The sequence below is a fragment of the Pinus tabuliformis genome, chromosome 3_2 (genome assembly GCF_031772625.1).
Source record: "Pinus tabuliformis cultivar Carrire ecotype Pingquan chromosome 3_2, CPIR1, whole genome shotgun sequence".
Lineage (NCBI taxonomy): Eukaryota > Viridiplantae > Streptophyta > Pinopsida > Pinales > Pinaceae > Pinus > Pinus tabuliformis.
The window spans coordinates 970,852,938-970,877,603 of NC_142302.1; the positions used below are offsets into that span (position 1 = coordinate 970,852,938).

The 24,666-nt window shown below is 37.7% G+C and overlaps 1 pseudogene; it reads left to right on the plus strand.

Moving 5' to 3' along the window:
• The first annotated feature begins 4,026 nt into the window (after positions 1 to 4,026).
• Positions 4,027 to 24,666, plus strand: part of LOC149183866 (sucrose synthase 2-like) — a 37,825-nt pseudogene continuing 17,185 nt past the window's right edge.

Here is a 24,666-nt window from a genome sequence, read left to right on the forward strand (position 1 = left end):
TGCACTTCCCAACACCTAAGATGCCCACACAGGTACGCAGTTTCATTGGTTGTGCTAGTTATTATAGACGTTTCATAGAAAATTTTGCAAAAGTAGCACACCCACTGTTTCAATTACTAACAAAAGATTCAGAATTTGTGTGGTCAGATGACTGTGATGTAGCCTTTACAAAAATTAAAGAATTAGTCTACAGTGCTCCGATCCTTAGAGGACCAGACTGGGCATTACCTTTCCACATTCATACGGATGCCTCTCAAACAACAATTGGTGCAATATTGGGACAACAAGAGGATAAGGTACCTTACGCAGTCCACTATGTTAGTAAAAATTTGGCCCCTGCTGAATTAAACTACACGGAGACTGAGAAAGAGTTTCTTGCTGTAATTTATGCCATCAATAAGTTCTGACACTACATTACTAGGTATCCTACTTTTGTGCATACTGATCATGTAGCCATCAGGTATCTAATGAACAAACATGTTACCCCTAGTCGTATTACAAGATGGTTGTTGCTACTATAGGAATTTGATATTACCATAGTAGATAAACCAGGGAAGGACAATGTGGTTGCAGATTTCTTATCTAGGATAAAACATGATGGTAAGGATACACCAATTGAAGATAACTTTCCAAATGAGCATCTTTTTTCAGTTTCTGCTAATACTCCGTGGTATGCAGATATTTCTAATTATCTTGTTACAGGTAAAGTTCCTCGTCATCTGTCCTATAAGGAGGAAAGGAAGATCATTCAGCAAAGTACCCAATATTCATGGATGGCAGGATATCTCTTCCATACAGGAGTTGACTACCAGATTCGGTGTTATGTGGCAGAAGATGATATTTTTGAGATATTAAAAGTTGCACATGATGGACCGTGTGGAGGACATTTTGTAGATAAAATAACATGTCATAAGGTGCTTCAAATGGGATATTAATGGCCCTCCATCTTTCATGACGCTCGGGATTATGTTCGAAGGTGTGATAGCTATCAACGGATGGGACAACCTGGGAAATTAGATGAAATGCCTCTTCAACCCCAGATAGTCCTTGAACCATTTGAGAAATGGGCCATTGATTTTGTTGGGCCCTTTAACCCACCTTCTCATCAAAAAGCTTACATCCTGGTTTGTAATGACTATGTAACTAAATGGGTGGACGCTAGAGTAGTCATGAGAGCAACAGAGTAAGTAGTGGCAGATTTTCTTTTTGAAGAAATATTTGCCCGGTACGGGACTCCAAGGGAAATTGTATCAGACGGTGGATCACATTTCACATCTCATATGATAGAAAATTTGATGCAGAAATATGGGGTCAAACATAGAGTGACAACCCCCTATCATCCCCGGGTGAATGGAGAAGTAGAAAGCACAAACAAGGTATTGGAAAATATCTTGACAAAGACAGTAGCAAACCATCACCGAGACTGGGCACAGAAACATCTAGAAGCTTTATGGGAATACAGAACAACATGGCGGAATACAACAGGGTTTTCTCCATTTGAATTAGTTTATGGGAAATCCCCCCTGTTTTCGGTGGAATTTGAGATTAGTACACTCAGAACAGCTCTAGAAGTAGGCCTAGATCTATCATAAGCATAGAAACACCGACTGGGATAGTTGAACGAGTTGGACGAGATTCGAGCAGCAGCTGTCTAGAAAACTACTGTTGTTCAACAGTAGAGAATGAAATGGCACGATAAATTTATCAAAACTAAGGTGTTTCATGTGGGGGATTGGGCATTACTGTATGAATTTTGATTTAAGGATTTCAAAGGCAAGCTCTGCACTCAATGGATGGGTCCATGTCAAGTGGATGCAGTGTTCGACAATGGAATGGTTAGACTGATCATAATAGATGAGAACGATACTTCGTTCTTAGTAAACGGACACCGTCTAAAATTATACCACCATCCAGCCTCTAAATATGACACTCAGTGTTGTTACTCCACCAGTGATGTCATGAAGATATTGATATATTCGACTGGTGTGTGTCACTAAGTGTTGTTACTTTACTAAGTGTTGTACTCCATAACTACCGTTACTCTGTAACTACTGTTACTCTGTAGTTTCCGTTACTCCGCTAAGTGCCGTTACTCCACTAAGTGTCGTTAGTCCATAATTGTTGTTACTCCGTAACTGCTGTTACTTCGTAGCTGCTGTTACATCGCAACTGCTGTTATACTACCGATGTTGTTACTCCACTAAGTGTCGTTACTCCATAACTGCTATTACTCCGTAACTGTTGTTACTCCGTCACTGCTGTTACTCTGAAACTGCCGTTACACTATCGATGGTGTTACTCCACTAGTGTCGTTACTCCACAACTGCTATTACTCTGCCAGTGTCGTTACTCTGCAACTGCTATTACTCCACCGATGTTGTTACTCCGCAACTACTGTTACTTCACAGGTGCCGTTACTTCGCAACTGTTGTTACTCCACCATTGTCGTTACTTCACCGGTGCCATTACTCTATAACTGCCGTTACTCACTGTGCTGTTACTCCCTGTTTTGTTACTCACTGTTGCTGCTATTCTCTATTGCTATTACTCCCTGTACTATTACTAACTGATGTTGTTACTCCGTCAAACATTTTGCTACTACTCCATCAGACATTTCGCTGCTACTACGTCAGAACTTTTGCTGCTACTCCACCATAAGGTAGGTCCGCAGGTACGTCTCCATCAATTTTATGTATTTAATTAAATATTCCAAAAAGGACATTAAAACGTGCCATGGACAGCGTCATTAAGTTGGGGGGGGGGGGGGAACCGTCATAATGAATGATGACATACCTCGAAAAAGAATTTATGACACATGATCCTTACCTAACCGAATCTAATGATTTCAATACTTCGTAATCATACTTTTGATGTGTTGGGATGCGTATTCATATGCTTCGAGTCGTATTAGTCACCCTCCCAACACGCTGCATTAAATTTCAGAACATCCCACAGTACCATCTTAATTTGTCATCATTTCCAAATGTACCAGTACTGTTCATCCATTGTTTCCAAATCGACCATTACATTATTTCAGTTTCCAACGGTTTGGAGACCTATCACTCTCCCTTGCCAGCCAACTGCAGTCATCATGCTAATTTCACCTCTGCAACAATGGGTGGCCGATCTATTTGACATGAACCTAAGAATACAAGGGGAATTCGAAACAATTAGGAGGTGTGGCAGGTTTTCGAGAATGTAGGTTGGGATGTTTATTTCAACAGGTTGAGGGGGTCGAATGAAGAAATGACAACGAAATTTGCATTGAAATTTGGAGAAGGAGGCTCTCGGGTCTGCGGAATTGAGATCCCTGTAATAGAGGAAATCATCGTGGAAGTCAGTGGGCTTCCTCAAGTCAGTCAGTGATGGTTTTCGAGAAGGACCGCCCTCCCAGAATTCCCGAGGCCTTTCTACAAGCAGGCGAGAGTATTTCACAGACGGGTCGGGGGTATGATAGAAACTCGCTACCACATCCATGGGGAGGAGTATTAGAATTCATCATAAAATATATGACGTGCAAAGGAAGATACCCCACCATCTTCAAATACCATCTCCGCATACTAGCTCACCTGCGATTTCCACAGGCAGAAGCTTTTTCAATGAATGTGCCCTATTTTCTACTAAAGAGCCTTCACTTAATGGCACATTCGGCTCAGGGGTCGTGGTAGGTATTGGCGGTCACCACTCACCACGAGTTGGTTCAGCTGTTGATAATGAATGCCATTAGACAAATCCCGATTCCATGGGAGTTGTTTCAGGATTCCACAGAGGAACAAATAGCAGCTGTTGTGGCCGCCAGGGTAGAAGAACCTAAAACTATGGAGGAGGATGTAGGAGATGAGCATTATGTTGACCAGGAGGAGCTGGAAGAAATGGAGACGGATTGATATAGAAAGGCCCACTAGTACCATAGCTAAGGCTGTCCCATAAGAACCAGCCTCTCCCATGGAACTAGAAAAGCAAGTTGATAATATGGCAACCACGGAAGCAGACCCACAATAGGCCAGCCTAGATGAAGCGGTCGATATGGTGACCAAGGGTACTCCACAAGGATCTCCTGCCACCATGGAGCTGATGGAGGAGGATAATACGATTGAAGAGGAGGTCATGACCACTCCGACTATAGAACCCATGGAAGAGGGGGAACAGAGACAAGAAGGGCCCGTAGCTGAGGAAACCAGGGGACCCGTGGAGGAAACGCCGGGAGAACCAGGGTGTGAGGTCGACGCTGACCCACAAGAACTAGCGTCAACTTCGAGGCCAAATGTTGAGGATTCGTTCCAGTTTTCCTTCTTTATCCCAAGAGGAGCGAGGGTAACTCGTTCCCCATGACAGAAAGAAGAAGAAGAGTTCATTATTCCTATGGCTCTGAATCTGTCACAAAGGCCACAACCATACGAGGTGAATGCTACATAGGTGGCAGGCACCTCGGAGTCAGAAAGGAGAGAAGAGACAGATATTTCCGAGGCTAAAGAACTGGAAGGGATCCCAACAAGCATAGTAGTAGGAGAGCATCTCGCCAGGGCATCACCGGTCGCGGTGAGTGTGCACAAAGAAGAAATCACCATTGGTGAAGGGGAGGGACCAAGCGAAGCGGTCCTGATGAATGAACCAATGACACAAACTGGTGAGAAGGCCATGAAGCACAAAATAATTGAAGAAAGGCAGGTAGTGGAGGAAAACCCGATAGAGGCCACAGTAGAAGAGGTTTCGAGGGATTTACCTCCAGCTGCCGAAACGGAGGAAGTACTGATTAAGCAGGAATGTATAGAGTTTTGTGAACAACGAAGACTTCCAGTTAAGCAAAAGTATCAACTACAGTTTAGGGAGACAATGTGGCTCAAAATGGAGGTAAGGAAACTAAGAAAGAAGGTGCACAAAATGCAAAAATAGATAAAGGAGTAGAAGTAGCAAGCCAAAAATTCCAAGACCATCGGGGTTGAAGCAGAAACTCAAGTGGACTTGATAGCCACAACCTCTACTGCCACTCAAACAGACCCGGTCGAATGACTATTTGAAGACCAAGAATATGCCTTAACAACTGAAATACATTCTTGGAAATCTACTATAGCTCAATACAAAAATGAGATCAGGAGGACCGAGGAAAGAGCCTCCACAACCATCTTTGGATATGTGGAGTGCATAGATGCTATGAGATTAAGGCATGCGAAGTAGCAGGTCAAGATGGAGTAGCTGGAAAAGCAAGTGGTAGAACTGAAGGCTGATAAGGAGCAGATGTTCAATCTGGTGTAAGAGGTTATGGCATGTCGTCCCCCTACTTCTTGTTATTCTTTATTTTTGCACGAAAGTTTCCTTTCATTTTGCATGGAAAGCTTCAAAAAAGAGATCAACTATGAGATAGAAGATGGTGTACAATTCCTCCGAATCTTGAGGAGTCATGACGTGCCAACTCAACATCTAATGTGTGAATTTTACCTGCACGGGTATCTACTACATCTGGACAGAGATTTTAACCCAGTTCCATATGTAGGGGACATTCATTTAAGGGTCCTCACCTCTTATGCTTTCAATCAGATTCACTGGAAGAAGGCTTGTAACACTTTTGAATCCAATCAAGTTACAAAGCCATTTATAGTAAGAGGAGAACATGAGAGGTTAGTCACAATGTTCAATAAGCATAACACATTTTTGGGAATTGGGGGGAACAAAGATAGAATGGTGAGGACACAAAGATGGTGTCTTGATCTTTGTGTCAAGCAACTCACCACATTTCAAAAAGAGGCCCTTGATTGCTGTCAGAGAAGGTGGATGATGTCACCTACAGCTGTCCGGAACAGGGAACCTTTTGGGGCACCAAATTTTGCACGAGTACTCACCAAAGTGCCCAGATATGTGGCATGTGTCCAGACATGTGGGACCCAGTGGATGGGGATCTAGTTTCAGTTTCCTATTCTTTGGTTGCCTGCCGAAATTTACACTCCAACTTATGATGTTCCAAAGGATTGGTGGAAGGAAGTTCTCCTTTCAGATGGGTTTAAAGTTCCAGGAATAGAGATGGCCTCAGAATATGATCTCGCCAGGCTTCATGAAACCTACAGTCTGCAAAATCCAGACTTGCGGAGGCGGCAGACTGCATGAGGACATGCAGAAGGCTAGTTGGGGGGAGATGTTGGGTACCAAATTGGGCCATCTTTTTGTCCATTTCTATTATCCTTTTTGACATTTTTGTACTCATTTACCTATGCTGTTATGCTAAACCTACAAGGTAAATACCCCTGACTTGTCCAATTGGAATATTTTAATTAATGAAGTAAATTCACAGAGTCTTATCTATTTGCAGTACTAAAACATATGTTTGACCGTAGCTTGGAGAATGGGAACCCTCGCTTCAGCATCTCGCAACAGATCTGGTAACGGCCAGCCATAAGGAGGTTCTGCAGCTAGAGTCATGATTCCATAGAACTATTCTTAGACCTTTTTGCTATCTCGGACATTTGGTGATGGTGTCGTTCCAACTGATGTACATTTTGAATATGTGGTTACCATATTTCAGGGAGATTAGTTAATCTCCCTCGCTGTGTATAAAATGCAGATTGTTCCTATGAATGGGGGTTCTCCTATTGCTATTGTAATCACCTGTTAAAGATTAATAAAATACCATCTATTTTGTTGCTCCAATCTTCTCCGTGGAAAACGCAGCCCTGATCAGAGAAGTGGGCCCGCTCTTCTGATCAAGTGTTGTGTCTTTGTGTGTGTGTCATTTATTAGTTTATGCTTGTTGTTATGGTTCTTTCCTGTTTATGATTATTTATGAAGTTTTGTAGTTAATTTAATCTTACAGCCATGTTTTGAATCTTAAGCCATGAACCCTTGGTCTAAATGGATTACGCTTTTGCCCTTGCATATACCTTGCACATTTCCTTGAAAGGATACGCACCTGGATTGATAAATTAATGTTGGAATAGGGCGAATAAATCATTCATACTAGGACACCAACAACTTCTTGTCACTACTTATTCAGAAAGAAAATGGAAAATATAGTGTCGGAAACCTCTGATTTTCACTCTATATTTTCTGTATAAGTATGCCAATCAATTATTGGTTTTCACCCTTATACAATATATATGGTTTCCGATTTTCACTCTATATTTTCTGTATAAGTATGCTAATCAATGATTAGTTTTCAACCTTATAGAATATATATATATATATATATATATATATATATATATATATATATATATATATATATATATATATATATATATATATATATATATATATATATATATATATATATATATATATATAGATAGATATTTAGGAAAAATAAAGACTAAGTTAGTGGAGAAGAAGAATTCTTCTTCACTAGCTTCATTTTAGAATTGTCTTGGAAAATCTTAATAAACTCCTCTTTTGAAATGGGTTTCTGATATATTTTTAATCTATGACCATTCACAAGAAGAGGAGTTTTGCTTTCATCTATTGTTCTGATCCTCACTGCTCCATTACTAAAGAATTTTTCAATCTCATATGGCCCAAGCCAATGAGTTTGAAACTTCCCTTGAAAATCTTTAAACTTTGAATCAAATAACAACGCCCAATCTCCCACTTGAAACTTCTTGTCCTTGATATATTTGTCATGCCATTTAGCCCTCTGTTGTTGGACTATACCAGTCCTTTGAACTGCTTCTTACCTGATTTCATCAAGTTCATTTAATTGCTCCAGCCTATGCTTTTGTGCCTCTGATAAATCTAGTCCCAATTGGACTGCCATCTTGAAAGTTCTGATTTGGAACTCTATAGGGAACATAACTTGTTTCCCATAAACAAGTTCATAGGGTGTATGTCCCATTGTGTTCCTCCATGTAGTTCTATAGGCCCATAAGGCTTCAGGAAGCCTTTCTGCCCAATCTCTTCTATGTAGATGCACAGTCTTAGTGAGGATTCCTTCAATCACTTTATTTGTAGATTCCACTTGACCATTTCCTTGTGGATGATATGGAGTAGATTTCCTATGCTTGATCTTATATTCTTGCACAAGACCTTCCACCAGGTTAGATGTAAATTGAGATCCTTGATCTGTCACAATTTCTCTTGGAACACCAAAATGAGTGAAGATGTCCTCTAAAAAAAAATTACTACAGATTTTTCATTAGCAAAAGGTAATGCTTTGGCTTCTACCCATTTAGTGACATAATCAATGCATACCAATATATACTTTTTCTACTTAGATGGAGGATTAATTGTTCCAACAAAATCTAAGGCCCAATTTTTAAAAGGTTCAATGAGTACCTGAGTTTGTAATGGAATTTCATTTGAGGGAGCAAGTTTCCCTACCCTTTGGCAGTTGTCACATCTCTTGACATATTCTTTAGCATCTTTGAAAATGGATGGCCAATAATATCCTAAAGAAAGGATTTTATAGGTTGTCCTCTTGTCAGCGAAGTGTCCACCACACGGCTCATCATGACATGCCTTAAGAATCTCAGGCATTTCATCTTCCCTGACACATCTTCTGATCATAAGATCTGGCCCTGTTTTATACAGTTCGTTAGTGATCCATGAATATCTTGCACTTTCCTCAATAATTTTCCTTTTCTCTTTAGGAAACAAATGTGAAGGTAACTTTCCTGTGGCCAAGTAGTTAGCAATATCTACAAACCAAGGAGTTTGAGTAGTTAATGCAAAAAGATATTCATAGGGAAAATTATCTTCAACTGGAGAATCTTCTTTGATATTTTGAATCCTGGACAAGAAATCAGCAACCGTGTTTTGTTTTGCTGGTCTATCTAGAACAGTAATGTTGAATTCTTGCAAAAGTAAAAGCCATATTGTAACTCTGCCATTAGTAATAGGTTTATTCATCAAATATCTAATTGTAGAGTGATCTGTATGAACAAAGGTTTCATAGCCTGTTATATAGTGTTTGAACTTATTAATTGCATGAACAACAACTAAAAATTCCTTTTTAGTCACAGTATAATTCAACTCAGTGGGAGTCAAATTCTTACTCGTATAGTAAATGGCATAAGGAATTAAATATTTTTGTCCCAATACATCTCCCAAAGCTGTATCTGAAGTATTTGTTGAAATATAGAAAGGGAGTTTCCAATTTGGACCTCTTAAAATGGGTGCTTCAAAATTTTTTGTTTTCAAGGTTTCAAATGCCAATTGGCAATCAGAATTCCAATTGAATTCACAATCTTTGGTAAGCAATTTGAAGAGTGGGGATGCTATTTTAGTGAATTTTTCTATAAATCTTTATAGTACCCTGTAAGTCCCAAAAAACTTCTAACATCCTTTTGGCAACTTGGAATTGATAATTTAGAGATGACTTCAACTTTAGATTTGTCAACTTTAATCCCATGTCCTGAAATATGATGTCCTAAGACAATACCTTCTGTAAACATCATAAAACATTTTTCATGGCTTAGTGAAAGGTTTGTTTCCTTACATCTTTTAAGAACTTTTTCCAAATTTTCCAAAGCTTCTTCAAATGTATTTCCATAGACTGTAAAATCATCCATATATACCTCTACACAATCATGTATCAGATCAGAAAAAATTCCTAGTACTGCTCTTTGGAATGTTGCAGGTGCATTACATAACCCAAAAGGAAGTACTCGGTAGGCATAAGTTCCCCATGGACAAGTAAATGTGGTCTTATCCTAATCTTCAGGTGCTACCTGAATTTGATTATAACCACTAAAACCATCCAAGAATGAGAAATACTTCTTACCTGCTAATGTATCTAACACTTGATCTATAAAAGACAAAGGGCAATGATCTTTAAGGCTTGCTTTATTCAGTTCTCGATAGTCAATGCACACCCTCCATTTACCATTTTTTTAGGCACAATTACCAAAGGAGAAACCCATTGGCTATCTGAAATTGGGTAGGTGAATTTTACATTCAGTAATTTTTGGAGCTCTTCTTTCACAATCTCCCTAAGATTTGGATTCATCCTTCTCTGAGGTTGTCTGATAGGTCTACTATTTTCCTCAATGTAGATGTGATGGATACAAGTCTTAGGATCAATGCCTTTCATGTCGGTGTATTCCCATGCAAATGCAGCAGAATGTTTTTGTAATGTTTTGATTAGCTCTTCTTGTTGTAGTTTCTCCAAGTTTTTGTTTATGTTCAATGTCCTACCTGGAAAAATTTCAATTGTAGAGCTACCAAACTCTTCCATAGAATAGAGAGACATCTGCCTATATGACAAATATTCAACATTAGGTTTTTCTTGAAATTTCTTATGGTCATATTCTGAAGATGATTCAAAATTTTCCAATGTATTTAAAATTTGATTATCTTCACTAATTTATGAAATAGTAAAGAGAGGTTGAATATCATATTCATCATCAATCCATTCTTTGTCATCTATTTCTATGATTGCTTTTGCTGGAGGATATAGAGTAAATTTCTTTGTTGAATTACCATCAGAAATATACATGTCACCAGATCTACAGCTAATAAAAGAATCAGCTGTGGCTAGCCAAGGTATTCCTAATATGAGTGGATGTCCTCCTAGATTGTTCTTGGGAGTTAAGATCATAAAATCAACAAGATATTCCAAAGAATCTAAGGATACTGAAATATCTTCTAGCACACCATCTGGTTTGATTACTGATATATCTGCCAGTTATAGTAAGGTAGGTGTGTAAAGAAGATTAGAAAGCTTGAGCTTCTCCATAATTTGTTTGCTCGTGATGTTTATTGATGCCCCTAAGTCAATCAATGTATTTTGAATTTCAACTCCATTGGTATGTGTTTTTATAATTGGACTTCCTGGATCCACATATTTTTGTATGGAAATTCTTCCCATCATTATGTCTGCTATTTTTCCTACCAGGTGAATTATTTTTGTTTCTTTTGCTTTTCTTCCTGGTTTTTTTATGCTCAACTCCTTTATTGTTTTGGCTAGAATTGGAATTTCTCCAATGGCTTGTAGCAAAGGAATTTTGATACAAACATTCTTCAATTCATCTAGAAAATTATATCTAGGCAACAAGATCTATTTTTCTACCCCTCTATCAATTTGTAGTCTTTCAGGAAAAGGAGGTGTAGAAGTAGATGTTGGTTTCTCAATGATAGGAGTTGTGTTTACTGATTCCTTTTGTTTTTCTTTTTCAATGTTTTGGTTTTGGAGAGATATTCCCTCAAAACTTTTATTGACCTTTAGAGAATCTTTCTCGGAACTATACTGTTCTTGAATAACTACAGAAGGTCTCTCCTTTTCTAATATCCTTCCAGATCTTAGCTGAACATCATTAAGATCTAGAGGAGTAATCTTGTAAGTTGGAAATTGTTGTCCTTCTACCATGTAAGCATTTTTAGGATTTTTATTGTTGGGGTTTGGTAATGGTTGGGCAGATAGCTGATTTGGTTTATGTTGGAATGGTAATAAGAGTGGAGGATTTTGGTTTTTTTGTGGAGGTTGTTGTGGAAATGGCAATGAAAGTTGAGGATTTTGATTTTGAAGTTGTGGTTGCTGATTTTGTTGCTGAATGTGTGGTGAAGGATAATTCTGATATGGTGGAGGATATTGATAATATTGAGAAAATCTCCCATAAGGATTTTGTACTCCTTGTGCCCATGGTTGAGATTGAGGTTGAGGTTGAGGCCAAGGTTGTTGCCATTGGTGGGGGTTGAAGATACATTTGATTGTTAAATCCTTGATTTTGTGGCCCCTGCCAAGGTCTTCTAGCAATAAAAAAAAGAGGTTCTGCAGAATTTGGAACTATTTCCTCTTAAAAGATAGCCTTAAGACCTGGGATTGAAGGACAACCCTTGGTCTCATGGTTTTCTGAGCAAATCATACAAGTTTCTACAATTTTTGCATCTAAATGGCATTCCCTTAGAGCATGTTTTTTCTGCATTTTGGACAAAAAATGGATAAAGCATTAGCCTTGGTTTTCTACTTGTTTTGCATTTGAAGGGTGTCTAATTTCTCACTAAGGCTCCCTAGAATGTGAGTTTTAGATTCATCAAGCATATTACCAATTTCTGCCCTACTTACATATCCTGTTGTAGATTTGTTTAATCTAACAAGAAAATGATCTCTTAGGCCTTTCCCTATTTTATATTTCCCTCTTGAGAGATGAACACACAATTCTCCTATATCATTTAATGGGAGCTGAGAGATATCTCCCTTCCCCATCATGTTAAGGATATCTATCCACTCATATCTAATGGCTTTTAATAAAAGATCTTTCAAGGTTTCTTCATCTAAATCATTCATCTTTTCTCTTTTCAAATTATAGTTGAACCTCTCAATCAAATCTTCTAAGTTTTCATCCTCTCTTTGCATCATTTTGAACACTTCATCTTTGTGATTGGTAGGCATGCAATAATCCAAGTACCTATCCAAAAACGTTTTTTTCATGTCATTCCATGTTCTAATGGACTAAGTAACTAACCCCATAAACCATTTCAAAGAATCTCCTTTTAGTGTTGAAGGAAACAATTTGAGATTTTGAGAGTCTTCTAGATAGTCATAGGTTCTGCACAAGACTTCAAACTCAAATAAGAATGTTTCAGGATCCTCACTTTTCAACCCATAGAAGTTTGGGAGGACAGAGGGTGAGATATTTTTCATTGTGGCATTTGTTTCCTCATCCACTATAGGGAATCCAAAAGAATTATCTATTTTCTATTTCCTCTGCCTCCTCCATTGTTTCCTCTACCTCCTCCATTATTTCCTCTACCTCTCCCTCTACCCCCTCCTCTAAACAGTGAGAATTCTCCATCTTTCTCTTCTTCTGCCATTATAGTTTCTTCATAGTCAATATAGGGCTTAACTGCAAGGTTACTTCCTCCTCTTCTGGTTCTTCTAATAATGGAATATGGGAGAGAGGTTCTACTTCTTCTTCCTCACCAGGTGTTCCTAATTCTTCAGCTACAATATGTTCTCCTGTGGAGGTGAAAAAGGCTATGCCCTACTGTTGGAGTTTCGAAATTTTTCTCCCATAGGATTGCCTTGGTAGATGAAGTAGGAGATTCTATTGATTGGATTTTTGCCCCTAGAATTCCAGAAGTTCTATGGCTGGGAGTATGAGTTTGGGATGGAGGTGTGTCTTTTCTTGTTCTTGGTGGAGTAGGTGGTGTTGTAGGAATTGAACTTCTGCCCCTAGCTATAAATCTACCCCTAGAGTCTCTTTCTCTATGCATGTCAATTTCTTTTTAATGTAAGAGAGAAGGCTACCTAGTTACACTTCCCCAGCAACAACGCCAAAATGTTTGGTCAATTTAGTGTCCTAAATTGCTCTACATAAATTATCAATCCGGGTATCGTAAACTGATGAAGTGTAGTGCACTATTTGTGCTAGATAACCCTTCTTACTTCGTTGTTTTTGTGTTTTATGTTGTTTTGGGGGGTTTTTGGTCTTTTAATACCTAATGATTTACAATGTAATTATCAAAAACTTAAATCTAACTTTTGTAAGGACTACTCAAAATCTAAAAAAAAAATGAAAACAGAGCTTTTAAGAAAGAAATGAAAACAGAGCTGAGAAAGACTTGGAAGCAAAGCTTAAGCAAGAAATGAAAACAAAGTTTCTATTCCTGTTTTACCATTATTTCCAAATCATGAATTAAGAACTAAAAGTGAAATTTGCAACTGATGCCTAACTAATTACAGAAATAAAACTAAATGAAATACTTAGTTACTCTGCCTCTCAATTTTGGGAGAAGGTCTCCTTGGGATGACATTTGAGGAATTCTATACTTCATTAATCTAAAAGAAAGCAAATACAGAGATGCAGCAAAGACTCATTGCATAAATGAAATTCTCAACCACTTAGTTTAGGATGAATTATCAACTTGAAGGGTTTTTTAGAGACATTCATTAACACCATGAGTTAGTAAACTTAAAAATAAAATGGCAAAGACTGTAAATGGCACTGATAAGTCTAATGGAGAATTTAAACTAGCAAACAGTGAATGAAGTAAACAAAATTACATTACTGAGTTTCATCTTCTAACTACTGATAAAAACTAGAAAGAGATCAAGCAAATGGAAGCTACTAGAAATTATGAACATTGTTAATAAGAAAATGATGGAAATTGCATTATACACATTGTCAGTAAGAAAATGGCTATAAACACTGTGAAGGAAAATGATGAATTTACATTTAACAAGAAGAATAAAAATAAAATGAAATGAAACCCTTTTCAGTGCAGGGGCCATCTGCAACTGATTAGGTTACGCTCGCTCAATCAACTCCAAAGAAACTCCTTCAGATTCTCATAAAACAGGCAATCTTCATATTAAAAACAAGGACACAAAATGCCCAGAAATTACAGAGTTTAGAATTTGATTTCACAATAAAACTATCACTATCAGTACCTTCTAACTTTTACGGTCCTTTACACAGGTATTTATAAGAAATACCATGTAACTGTTTGTGGAGAAAAACATGCTGCAGTCAAACACGTAGAAGACAAGTATGCGGAATTTCTTCCTCGACTACTGGAGACATAAATCCAAGACATGGTGGCTGTTGGATTCAGTTATCTAGGTCGCTGCTAGAGTTTGTAGGTACAGGTAGTTTTTTTAGATAGCGCTTCCCATCACTGTGAAATGTGTTAATTACCACGAAACAGAGTCTCGTTACCTTCGGTCTCTGTGTTTGACTTATCCATTGAACATAGTATTATGCCATCTTCTTTGTCGACATGGGCTAAGTGAATTGGACAGGGTCCATGTCACGATGATTTCCAAGCTGCCCATGTAGCTAGTTTCTCCTTCTGACACCTGGAACCTGTTAAAGCATGAAGGTAGTTGCGGAATAGCCAATTAGCTACAGAATAGGCTACATTCCGTAGCTAATATACAAAAAATTGTTCAAACAACAAAACATAAAAGCATAATATGTAAATCACTAAATGTCCTCCTTAAGATAGTATATACGAGTCATTGGTGATGAGAATGCGTCTTTCTCATGGAAAAACAAGGACAAAGAATGAAAAGGGTTGCTATGGAAAGAGTAATTTTGAGGCTCAACAGTTATAAAGCTCGAGTATGCGGTACAGTCGTTATCTGATCATGTTTTTATGTTTTAGCAAATGGTTATTGTAAATACTGCAACGATCTATGTTAAAAAGTTCCATGAACAATATGTATTCTTTTAGTAGGTTGTTGAGGTATATGTGTTATTGAACACCAAGGAATCTATAACAACCCTTGTGAAAATTCCATGTACTAAAAGTTAAAAACAATAACCACGGTTGATGGGAAACTTATTCCAAGCTTAATGTTGGGAAAGACATCATAAGGGGTGTTCATTTGGTTTTTTATGGCTTTGGAAAGGAAAAAATGGCATTTTTGGCACATTTATTTATGAAAATAATGCAAATTAGGAGAAAAGGAAGGTGAAACATCACAAGTTGAATGTGAGGAGGAAAATGAAGGAAAATAATGGAAATTGAAGAAAATGGAGGCCTCATTGATAAAAAGCCTTCTGAGGATTAGTGGGCAAGCTTGGTCAGTGTAACCTTTTTTCAATTGAGTTTTGGAGCTCTGTCATTATTCTCTCCCTCTCTCATACTCTTGGACACTTAGAGTTTTCTTGGAGCATTTTGGAAATGGAGAAAGAAAGGAAAAGAAGGTGGGAAGAAGAAAAGATCAAGCAGGGAAAGGCAGGATCAAGCAGCTATAGCAGGCTTCATTGCAACTATTGACTTGCATGTTTATTTTTCTTGCTATATTTGGAATGCATGGGATTGCATGTGATTATTTTCTATCATGGCATGGGTTTTTCCAAGTGTAACATTGTTTTCACCCTAGCCTTTCCTTTTCCGGATAGCCATGGTGTGATGGGGTTCTCATGTTTTGTTTGAGCTGGATTTTTGGATGGATTCAAAGCTGAGTGAGGTGGATCTCCGAAATGATAGAACACATGGCCTAGTAACCCTCGAGCTAGACTATGGGTTGTGGTAAAGTCAGATTTTATGCTGCCTTGGATGGCCTAGGAATCCTTTTCGGTGAATGGTAGGATATACAGTAAAGCTAAGAGGTTGTTTTCTCTCCATTGGGCCTAGTAATCTTGGGTTGGGGATATGCGGTAAATCTTGGAGAGTGGGTCTTCGTTTGGGGCCTAGTGATCTAGCTTTGGATTGCGGTAAAGCCTGAGAGTCTAGGAGACAAAGAAATTCCTCATGGTGTGGGTGGAGAAATTCAGTGGCATCCATGCTCTCTTTGGCCTAGTGATCGGGTGGAGATCACAATAAAGCCTGTTATGATGTTCTCGTTGTGTTAGCCTAGTGATCTGAGATGGATTACGGTAAAGCCTGGTTTATGTTGATGAGGGTGAGGTGGTTTAGCCTCGGTATGCCCTGGTGGGTTCTTTTGGTTGAGTCCCACATTCATGCTTGGAATATGGCACGAGGGTTAAAGGCTAAAGAGAGATTTGGCTCAGCCATTCTATGGTCGGGTGGAACATGGTAGCCCCATCTTCGGTTGGTTCATTGCATTCATTAAAGAGAAATTTATTCTCTTGATTTCCATGTGCAAATGTATTGATATATATGTGGATTTTGATGGTTGATATGTTTATGGTAATTATGTTCCTATTATGCTGGTTATATATATATTTTATCACAACATCTATGTATGGATCTTAACATGTTTTTACTTGTAAATGAATGGATAGTGTATCTATGGCCTAATAAATGATAATGTAGCAAATGAAATGAGGGGATAATGGTTCATAGTGATTCTTAGATAAGTATGAGATCCCTACACTCAATTATGTTGTTTAAACCTATACATTACATGCTGATGATATGTTTGAAGAAATGCTTGTCATGGCTAATAGGGGTCTTGTTATGGTCTTGCTTAGTTTATTGCTTTTGCATCATTGTTTTGCTATACTTTTATTGATTTCATGCTATTACTCCATTCTGGGTAGTGGCTTAGTTTCTGGGGCTGAAAAAATGGCTTAAATCTTGGGGTCGATGGCACATAACTCACAATTTTGGTCTTTGGTCGCTAGTAGGAAAGCCTATGAGAGTAACTTTAGGTTTATGGTCGCTCCCTTGCCCATAGCATGAGAGAGACTATGGCCTAAGAGATCCAGAACAATAGTGGGACCTAGGGACAGGTTGTCTGAGTGGCTGACTTATCTCTTGATGGTTCTATTGATGATGTTGGATGATTGTGTGTGATGCTTCCGTCGATTCCACTTCCTTAAATTAACATAGGAGGTTGAATCTGATCACAGTAGCCTCTTGTGTCATGTTTACCTGGTTGGCATGGTTACTTGGGTGGATGTGGGAGTATGGTGTTACAAAAAATCAAGTGCTTGAAAAATCAGGACTGCCATGTGGGAAAAATAGGTTGGCTGAAAAAAAAACTTTATGTCAAAAATTTTGACACAATACAGTCACATGATGAAAAGAATTATTTTAATGCTTCAATCAAGGGAAAGGCTAAAATTTTAGTAGCGCAGCTAACGACTAGATCTCACCATATTAGGTGTGAAACAAGTAGATGGATAACCCCTAAGGAAGAGTGGGAAGAAAGAAGTTATATCTTTTGTAGAAATAGAGTGTTGACTAAATGGAACTTCATCATGGAATGTCAAACTTATGAAGACATTCCTAATTAGTTTGAAAGTAATCTTAACAGTTTGAGCTTGAGCTTGAGTGAGTTGTTTAAAGAAGAAATGCTTCACAACAATGTGATTTTTTGGTAAAGATCTATAGCAAAAAACATGTTTTAGAGGGAAACTTGAGATTGTGATATTTGAATGTGATGTTTTGTTTGGTATAGAGTTCTAAGTCCCTTAGACCTCTCAGTCTCATGGACATCATTAAACTTCAATTCAATTCAATTTCTTTATTTTCCCTTATCGCTTTGCAAGCAACTGAGGATAATTTTCCCTTGGCCCTGACTCTCTTTATTCACATTTGCTATTATTCTTTTGTCATTCTCTCAATAGGTTTTATATTCATGGTGTAAATCTTGAACACTGTGTAAAGTAGAGTTACTTGGTAATTCTCTAGTTTTACAGGTTTCCTTTTGTTCTTTCTATCTTTGTTTCCAAGCTTTTATAACGAAACTGAAAATTTGGCCTTGCGTGCAGGTTCTCATATGTTTATGCTATTTTTCATGTCCTCTTTTGACATCTAGGCACAGGGCCTTTCTTAGGTAATTGTATTTTCCAATTCCTATTGGTCACTAGTGGTTCCTGCTCTTTGGAGTTCAAAGTTTATTAATGCCCTGTTCTGGTAGGTTCCTTTCATGTAGTTTCGAACATGATGCCAAAGAAGGTTCTTTTTTTTGCATTATTTTTTTGTTTGTTCTAGATGTGCTTTTTATGAATTGGATTAGCTACAATAATTTCAATATTCATGGATAATATTTACCCTCTAGTTGTGCAAATTTGAGAGTACTTTGACTGCCATAATCTAAACAATCAATTTGTTGTCTATTAGTTTTAATTTTTTTTTAATTTTTGGGAAGGGTTAAAATTGAATAGAAAAGTTTTCTTACAATGGGTAGCTTTCCTCAAGAATGAGGGTCTATCCTGAAAAATTGAAATTTTTTTTTTCTCTAGCCAAAACCAAAACGGTCAACCCTTTGCATGCAAATGAAATTTCAAATGACCTAAATAATAAATCTAAATTATCCCAAGCATTGGAAATCAATTTGTAAGGTTCTTTGTAGAGGGTCCGGAAGTGAATATATAGATCAAAGGTTTATTGAACATAGTATTTTACTTCAAGATTGAAGAATTTTAGTAAAATTTTAGGGGAGGCAGAACTGTATTTTCCCAAGTGGTGCTTGATGCCTTCGAGCATTGTAGTTTCCCTAAAATATTGCAGTAATTTTGGGAGTCTATCCTAATTTAGGATGGTCTCAAATTTGTCTATGGCAGGGTTAAAATATAAAAGATAAGTTTTCACGCAAAGGAAATCTTTCCCCAAGGCAGGGTATGTAAAATTGAAAATTCATCTTCCTCTAGCCAAAGAGAAAATGGTGAAACCTTTGCATTCAAATGAAATTTCAAAGGACCTCAATAATAAATATTAATGATCCTAAGCATTGTAAATCTAGTTGTAAGGTTATTTGCAAAGGGAATCTTTATTGGGCAAAGTATTTTCCTTCAGTATTGAATAATTGTAGTAAAGCCTTAGGGGAGGGAGAGGCTCTGCTCTAGAAGCACATTTACATTTGAATATGTGATTGGAGTGATATGTAGATATACTTTAGGCTTTGAAAAAATGATCAATGGTAGTTGTTATTGTCCCACGGGATCGAAACCTTGCCACTTAGAAGATGTTGAAGTCCCCTCATGAGGGGTTGATGGAGACTAAAAATAAGATATTGGGCTTGAAACAAATATGGAGAAGTTAGTAATAGCAACTTATAAAAAGGCAAGTAAAGATACTAATATTGCCAGTATTCTTAGGCCTATCTAAGCCCTATGTAATGATTCTATCTATTATTAGTTGTTTGTTATAAATAAGTTACTGTTTGAATGATTTTTATTATCTTAATATAGTTGAGGTGTCCTTCCATCTATTGTTTTGAAAAATACTCTTGGCATGGTACTTATTTTCATTTAGTTTATATTAGTATACTATTCTTTTTCAATCCCTAATGAGCTATTTATGACATGGACTTGCCTTCCATAAAACTATATTGGTTTTCTTTGCCTCCATATTTTCACCATTTTTGGTACTACTTCTCTCTAAAGATTTCTATCAGCTATCTTTGGCTACATCTAAACATTGCACATGAAACATCTCTTTGTTTATCCACGCATTACCAATATTTTTCTTTTTATTTAGCCAAAGATAACCAATATATTTAAGTGTGATGGTAAAAAAAGGATGGTTATGATTCAAAAGTTGCTTCATTTCCTTGCTGATTTCTTACCTACAAATGGTGTTTTGAAATCTAAGGGATTAGGGTTTATTCTGGGTTTTCATGTCTAATTCACTTTTGGTTGTATTGTTTTTGAAAATAAATCTCACCAACTATGAGCTGGAGTTTGGAGTTTTTTCTTTTATTTTCCGTATTCCTTTTGAAGCTGGAGGTTAGAGTTTTTTCTTTTCTTTCCCCTATTCATTTTGAAGCTGCAGTTAGAGTTAAGTTCCTAGTTTCTTCTTTAGTCTTTTGTCAACGTCCGTGACAGAGGTGTTTCTCCTGCATAGGCACAAAATTGACTCTCTACTTCTCAATTCTTATTAAAAATATAGTGTTTTGGCTTGTATGTCACATATTGTTGGAAATACTTTCCTAGGAGAAGTTAGAGAAAACCACCTTCGTGGATGACAATGAGAGAATTAGAACTATTAAATTGGGAATGAGCGTATTTCTTTGTTTGTTTAGAGATGGAGAACACCCCTTTGTTAGCTTAAACATCATTAGAGTAAGTTCATTTGGTCTTGGTACCAGCTCTGAGTGGTATCTATTATGGAAAAGTCTTACTAGACCTACACTTAGCCACATCCCTTTGAAACTTATGCCATATGAGTGGGGCAGGCTTGGGTGAGAATGGAATCATCCTGAAGAACGTAACATTATTTTGACCTCACTACTGAATGAACACTTTTTTGGCATGGATATGAAGTTTGACATCATAGAATTATAGATAGTGGATAGAATAGTAGTCCTAAATCCTAAACCATTTATGATATACCTTTATAAATACTAGGTAATTTTGCATTGGAGGACGTAAGATTTTGTCCTATAAATGCATGAACTAACTGATTCTAGAAGTTCAACATTTATATAAATACAAAGAAAAATATAACCTCACAACAATACCTACAAATGCATGAAACAATTGATTCCAAAATCTCAACAATGATATAAATACAAATCCAGATACAACTTAACAACAATACTTGTAAATGCATGAATTGATGCCAAAAGTTCAACATTCATATAAATACAAGGCCATATACAAATTAACAAAGATTGTATGGTATTCTTAGTCAGTTGGTATATATCAGATATCAAGTTTGAGTTTTCCGATTTCAGCGTGTGAGAAATTTTGGACAACTCCATTTGCAAGAACCTTCCTCTTTTCTTTTTTTTATTAACTGACTAGTTCCATTTCCTATGGATCCATATATATATGAAACTCAATGCTCTTTCTAGTTATCCAAAGATTTTATTAAGAAAGACTTTCTTCTCCACAATATATACATCGAACAAAAAATTCAATTTAGCAACTAAGTTGCATTAAACATGGAAAAGGATATGACATGGAAACATGACCCTCGAAAATTTGGGAAGCAGGGAAACAGGTCAATTACAAAACATAAAAAGCATAAAATATCTACACATTATCTTAAACGTTGGAATAAAATGATAAATAAAGTTATAATGATAGACATAAGTGACAATTTCATATAGTAATGATATTGGTGTTCTGTCGTAGTGGCTACAACCACCCAGCAAAATTTTTCCTATGCTTTATTTTGGAGTCTTCCTTTTGAATCACGACAATTCATCTAGCACTGATCTTGGTACTTGTGCTTCGACTCAAACTTATCCTCTGATTTTGGCTTGTGTTTTATTACTAAGTTCATTTTCTAACCCACAAAGCTAATCTCCTCACTTAGTCCCACAACAGTTCTAGGCTTGCCCCAGAAAACAGTGCAATCCTTGAGGGCAACTAGCCTTGATATCGGGAATCACACAGTCTTGACTATCAATGAGCCTTGGGCTTTGAAAATGCGCAGTCATGGAGGGGAATCTCAACACTAAGCCCAGAAACTGTGTAGACCTCACTGTGGTTAGAAAATTTGTTGTGTATGAGCCAAAGAGTTTCCTAGTCCTTCCCAGAACTGTGCAATCTTTCCTGGAAATTCATGGAAGTTTTTATCGAAAAAGAAAAAATTAAAAAAGAAAAAATAATCCCTAAAAATAGGGATCTATTTTTAGCTTCCCGAAGGAGGCACTTTCATTATTTTTAGAAGCTCCTTCCAAGTGTCTATTTTTCATTGATTTTAGGCATGCACATCATAAACCCTAATTTATCCAAATCTATTTAATCAACTCTTCTAGAGCTCATTTTCACACTCGCTCTTGGACCTCTAGCATTCCTGAGGAAATAAATGAGCCTTCAGTGCAATCGTCGTCACTCTTCTAGGTGATTTTTGTTTTTGTCAACTTTTGCTACTTTTTCTATTGCTTTTTGTTGTTTGGCTTGTGTGAATGCTTCTTCACTTATTTCTCTACATGATTGTTGGCATTTTAACTTGTAGAAGTGTTATTTCAAGTTATATATTTCCTTTCCCAAGTTTCACATGTGTTTTACTATTTTTTCACCAAGTGGTCATCATTGTGGAAACTATCCTCACATGCTTTATTTTCCTTTGGTTTAATCAATTTATGCACTTGTATCACATGCATGTACCAACACTTAGTAATATTTTCACTCACCCTACTCCATCTTTCATATCTAATTTTTTTTCACACTACCCTTGGGCAGATCTGGATCCCCTTACCCAGATCTCACTCTGCAAAGTATGCACTGCACAATCTGGAAACTCAAGCCTTTGGCTTGGCCTCTAGAATTGCATAGAACCTTCTCTAGAAAAGATCCAACTATGCACTACACAGTTCTAGGAGCTAGCCTCCCAGCTTGGCCACTAAGACTGCGTAATGTGTAGTCTCTCCCGACCTTGGCCCAAGCTAAACTGTGCATTTTACAGTTTCACTCATCAAGCTACCAAACTGACTGTTGGGACAACAGAGTGCGTAGTTCCCATAGTCACCCAGTTAGCCTTGTCAAGAAAAATTGTGCAATCCCTCACATCACGTGCCCAGCTTGATGCTTGAACTTGCCTTGAAGTTGTTTTATTTGTAACTGACATTGTCTTGCCATGAGTTTCCTCTCTGTCCCACAGGTACAACAATTGTTGATCATCTCTCTAGTAGTCATAGTTAACATGGCATCCAAGATAGTTGAATCAAAGGAAATCACTGAGAGTAGTATTGTGGAAGCAGTTGAGCAGACATCAATTGATTTACCAGTGTATGCAGACACTCAATTGTTTATCAAGAAGGGAACAACACTGACATGGCAGTAGATCAAAGGCACTTTTGCAAATAAATTTGATGTAGATCTAGAGGATCATCTAGTTTATATTAGCTTCTAATAGTAAGGTGTTGGCTTTGTGGGCCCTGACCCAAGTTCAACGTTAGTCAGCTAAACAAATCCCTACACTACTAGCTCTTTCGGCATCATCCCGTGGAGCGCAGACCGAAGTCTCACCCGAAGTAGTGTGGGGGAATGCTGGAACCAAGTTTCCGCACCCTGAGATGGTTGTGATTTCGATTTATACCCCTTGTCCCTACCTTTGCCCAGACCGCTAAGCCTTAGGGTTTATCATTCTACCCTTTAACCTGCTCTTCAGTACCTCCATGAAGGTGTATGATTTACCTTCACGCAACTCTAACCATTGGTTTAGGTACTTTCACACTCTTATGACGATGTATTGTATAAGTTCCCAAGTTACCTCCAGTGTTTTACTTATTTTACCAATCAATTACAGTTATCATCGTGTAAACTGATATTCTTACTTGCGTTCAATTAACAAATGTAATCACATAATTGAGGCATCAAGTAAACATTGTAATGTAAACCCAGATCATAACGCAATATAATCAGATGCATTAACAGTGACTTAAATACATAGTAATTGTAGAATAATTCTCTTTATTGATATCTTCCAGTTTAATACAGACTTTATCCGCCCTATGCACATAGTGGCAGGGGTCCACGCACTCAGTTGTGGACTTCCACCCTAGGCCTTTGCGCACTCTGCTGCAGAGCCTCTACCTATGCTAAGACCCAAGAACACTTAGAAATCACTACCCAAAAACTTCCCGAGCTACCTAGAGCTTACTTACTTAGCTCTTTTCTATACAATCCCATGGTCCGCGACCATGGGTAGATCTTTACAGCTGACTTAACACTTTACAAAATAAGGGAAAACAACCCTTTATGACTCTTGACACCTTCATGCTTCGCAACCACAAAATGCGTGTTAGAGCCTAGATTTACCTCAGGCTGAAAAGGTAAGCTTCTAGGTCCACATCAAACCACGCTCAGCCTGGTAGCAAGCCCTACCAGGTCAGGAGAGGGCTCTCTCCGGGTCAATCTCAGCTAATTATGATCACTAAAGGCTTGAGATGACTGATATAGCTACTGATTTTAGGCTAGGTGTAGATGTAAAGGAGTTTGTTTGATAAAATGTTGTTTTTGTGTTCTCTAAGGGAAAGGTAGATTTTGGGTGCAGGGAATGACGCACAGTCTTGTAGGGGTCTCAATGGGGCAAGGTTGGCAGCTGTGTTTAGCACTCTAAATCAAGTGAGATGGATGGACTAGATAGAGGAGGAGTTGAAGAGGGCAGGGGAAGCCATGGATCCTCTCCAAATAGTGGAAAACATCGAAAACTAAAGCAAACTTTGTTGAAAATGCAACAAGATGATGGAGCTTAGTGGAAAGGAGTCGCCTTCACTAAGTGGGCCTGCAGGCTATTTTTGGCGCAAAGTCTATTTTTAGACGATGTCTATTTTTAGACATATGGATCATGGTCTATGAGTTGCAGGAAGTTGTTTATGGATGATTGGTCATGTTGGGAAAAATAGATGGACTTCTATTTTTGGATCACAGCAGGAGTGATCAGAGTCTATTTTTAGACTGCTAGTCAAAAATAGAAAAGTCAAATATT